We start from the raw sequence: 4,169 nt of genomic DNA, 5'->3' as shown, positions 1-4,169 counted from the left end.
GAGTTCCCAAGTCTTAAAGTTCCTAAAGTTCTAAGTCCTTAAGGGTGTGTTTGGTATGATGAAAAATATTTTTTGAAAAATATTATCTCATTTTCCATTATTTGATTATAAAAGAATGTTAGGAAAATATTTTCTAAACCAACTCATTTTTCTTCATTTCAGAAAAATGACTTCCTAGCGTAGGAAGTCATTTTCTAAAAAAAAAAAAAAAAGACTGGCGCGGGTTATTACCCCCACTCCCAACAACACTCACTCTCCTTTGTCCCAAATTTCAGAACTACTTCACTGTCACTTCTCTCCCAATTTTAGAATTTTCATCTCTCTTTTCTTCACTGTGATTTTTGCAAGAATCTCAAGGTATGTTTCATAATTAATTTGTTCTGCGATTTTGGTCAAAAATTTGTTTAAATATTTCTTCTCTCTCTTGTTTGGGTGTATGATTTGAGTATTTTTTTTTAAATTGAAAATTAGGTTTAAATCTGTAAATTTTTCTTCTTTGTCTTATTTTCTTGTTTGTTTTACCTGGTACTACTTTCTTTTCTGAAAATCTGATTGGTAGTGCTATTAGTATTGTGAAGAGAAATTAGTTTCTTACTTATAGTCAGTGGAGAGAACTAGGTGTATGCATTTTTCTCCAAGCACAAACTCTTATATGACACCGACAAAGTCTGTTTACATGTGTCTTTTGTGGTTTTAAGAAAATACTGCTCGAATCTGTACATGAGCAATCATAGTGGGTATATAGTGAATTGTGTTCTGTTTTTTCAAACTATATAGTTATATAGATTGCACAATAGAGCCCCGCGAACAATGATTTTTTTTGCAGTTTGCTGTTTGTCTGTTATAAATTGAGTAATATGCTTGCTTAGACATTTTTCTTAATTTTTAGAAAGACAACAATATCAGGTATATTATCATTAACCCTAGTATATGTAACTAGTTGAGAGGTGGTAGGTGGGATGAACACTACTCTTTCTATTTTAGTTTTTATAACCGTTGTGTCCGATCCAAGTTGCGCTCGCCCTGACATAAGTTAAAAGACTTGGTAATGGAAGTTCCCAGATGATGTTTTACCCCAAATCAAGGCAAATAACTACAACACTGTCCAGTTGATGGTTGGAATGAAACATTCTTACTATGGATCATTTAGATATCATGTTACAAACCTTTTTGTTGTGAGCAGTAGATCCCGGAGGACCTAAAGTATAGGATAGATAAAGCACATAGCTTGGATTTACAAGTTCTGGTGGATGTAGTTCACAGTCATGCAAGCAACAATGTCACTGATGGCCTCAATGGCTTTGACATCGCCCAAAGTTCTCAAGAATCCTACTTTTATACCAGAGAGCGAGGGTACCATAAGTTGTGGTATAGCAGGCTGTTCAACTATGCCAATTGGGAAGTTCTTCGTTTCCTTCTTTCCAACTTGAGGTGGTTTCTAGAAGAGTATAAGTTTGACAGATTTCGATTTGATGGAATAACTTCTATGTTGTATGTTCACCATGGAATCAATCTGGGATTTACAGGGAAGTACAATGAGTATTTTAGCGAGGCTACAGATGTTGATGCTGTGGTCTTTTTAATGTTGGCCAACAATCTGATTCACAAGTCTCGGTGGGAGGTAGCAGGTACTTATGGAACTAGTCGGGGTGAGTGGAAGATAGCTCGGACACAACCGTTATAAAAAACTAAAATAAAAAGAATAGTGTACAGCTCACCTACCACCTGGCATTAAAATTAGTTCAAAAGCTCAACTATTTAGCACCAAATTACCAAAGTTGAACGCCTCCAAATCTTCCTTGCATCACGTGATAGCAGAAAATATAAGATAAGATTGTGTATAATATATCCTTATAGTCGGACGCTTTCCAACATCATGAACATAGCGAAAACTTTAGTGCACCGACATCTATTCTCTTTTTTTTTTTTTTTACCTTATCCTACTTTAGAAACTGCTTAAGAGAAAACAGAGGACTGTTATCTTCAAGTGCATCATCAATATTCAACATTTTAGTTTACTATTGAAACAGAAATGACAACTCCTATTTCCATGCAATTCAATCCATCAATTCTCTTCCCACCAATTCTCCTCCTTTCTTCAGCAACAACAGCTTTCATTGCACTAATTGGAGACACATCGATTCGTGGCGAAAGCAGCTACTGGTGTTGTTGATACTGTGGAAGATAAACTTCTAGCTGATATTCATGTTACTGAAACTCAGGAACCTAATTCAAAGGTAAGTTATTTGGTTTCTTTCTTTGTTATCCTTTGGATGTGTACAAGGTAAATTATGTTCCAGTTTAATAGCTCGCAAACTATAAAAGAGGGGTAAATTGTACTAGGCAAGTCCCCTTTAAACAACCTGCTTGAAATTAAACAAGGTTATGGACATTGTAACACTATTAATTGTGTGTAATGTTACGTTACATAAGCTGACTTCCCATAGGATGGGCTACTTTTGAAAGAGACGAAAATCTCTTGAAGTGTGGGATACAATGTTATATTTTTGAGGTGTAAAGATATATAAAGAACATAAAAAGCTTTCTCGGAGGGGTGAGGAGGAGATGATCATGGTTTTGCTTTTAGTGTGGATTCCTTATGTCTGCATGTCAAATATCAAAGCAAAGCAGTAAGAAATAAATTTTCTTTTTTCCTCTGTTAGTTTGAGTCCTTGGATCCGATTTAATTATTGGACAGAGAAGTTTATAGTATTTTGCGTAATCATATTTTTGGTCCTATAGACATTGACCACAACTACAATCTGGCATGAATTATTAAAAAAAGTAGACATTAGACTACACACCTTAACTCTATTATTTGTGTGTTTGATTTACTGTGATTTGCGAGAGTAGCTCATCACGTCTGCACTTTATCATATATATATTTGTTGGACAAATTATATGAAAGAATTAGTTAATACACTAGAAAATATTTCAAGATTATTTAAGGCCCTACAAAAGAACTTACATCAGTTAATAGGTAGGAAGGCTGGAATTTGCTTGGAGGTGGTTCCCCATCCAGGTTTTGGTTGAGAATTTTTGTTATGCTTTACTGTGTCCACCTTTTTTAGTTTTGGTGCTTGTTATGGTCTAAGCTTTGATGCTGCTGTTGATGCATTGCAATCTCTAACAATCAAATATGGAGTCTTCCAGTCAATTTATACTTACTGGAAAGACAATTCCTCACCAATTTATGTTGTGTGATTTAACATTATTTTATGTTGTGTAACTTGATGAAGACAAAGTAAATGTAATTCCAGTTGGGGGGATTATTAAAGTTGGTATTGAAAAAGATTCATGTGTTCATACAACAGACATTTATGAAGTTCCTCTCCACTTTTTCTTATACTAGCATGATAAATAGTGGCCTATTATAATCAGTAAGTCTACAGATGAACCTATCCTGTCAAATTTCAGATCATGTTTGATATCAGCAGCTACACACAATAGGTGCTAATGCCATCCTTTTGAACAAAATATTTCAGTTTGGATCATTTGGGATCGCTGAAAGTTGAAATGATGTATCTTAAATGATTGTGATCGGATATGTGGCTTCTATTAGGTAATTTGCTCTGAGAGAAAGAAGACGCAGTTTACTGGATATCTATTGCTAAGGATTGTAGTTCAGAACATCTATTAAAATTATTCTATGTGGTTATTTTACCTGACTAGTTTAACAGCACGTGCATCGCACGTGTTTATTATTTCTTACCCCTGATTTCTGTTGTGTCATCCATCCACTTGTTTATTATTCTTTATCTTGAGCCGGGGGTCTATCGGAAACAACCTCTCTACTTTGGAGGTAGCGGTATGGACTGCGTACATCTTACCTTTCCCAAACCCCATTTTGTGGGAATACACTGGGCTTGTTGTTGTTGTTGCTGTAGTTGTGCTTGTTATGCACTACTAGAAATTACCCGTATGGTGACGGTTGCAAAACCGTTGCAATAGATAGAAAAACCGTTGCCCTAGATCTACCGCAACGGTTCAGCAAGGTCCCATAGGTGGGCGTTACGATAGGTCTATGGCAACGGTTTATGCGACGGTTGTCTGAATCGTCGCCATAGGTCAAGCTATGGCGACGGTTTCAAACAACCTTCGTCATAGCTTTACCTATGGCGACGGTTATTTTTTGAGTTATTGAGACGCCTATTTTAATCTATTGCGAC

At 35.8% G+C, this 4,169-nt stretch overlaps 1 long non-coding RNA gene across 2 annotated transcripts; it reads left to right on the top strand.

Moving 5' to 3' along the window:
• The first annotated feature begins 216 nt into the window (after positions 1–216).
• LOC107855715 lies at positions 217–3,729 on the top strand. 2 transcript variants are annotated; one of them, XR_007042645.1, is made up of 3 exons: positions 217–357; positions 2,031–2,237; positions 3,486–3,729. It is a non-coding gene; the product is annotated as an uncharacterized LOC107855715 (long non-coding RNA). The 2 variants fall into 2 exon arrangements; XR_001670349.2 differs by lacking the exon at positions 3,486–3,729 and having other exon boundaries at positions 2,031–2,439.
• Positions 3,730–4,169: the final 440 nt, after the last annotated feature.

The sequence above is a fragment of the Capsicum annuum genome, chromosome 7, assembly GCF_002878395.1.
Source record: "Capsicum annuum cultivar UCD-10X-F1 chromosome 7, UCD10Xv1.1, whole genome shotgun sequence".
Taxonomy (NCBI): Eukaryota; Viridiplantae; Streptophyta; class Magnoliopsida; order Solanales; family Solanaceae; genus Capsicum; species Capsicum annuum.
Note: the sequence above shows the minus strand (reverse complement) of the source record. Positions and strands in the feature narration are given on the sequence as shown.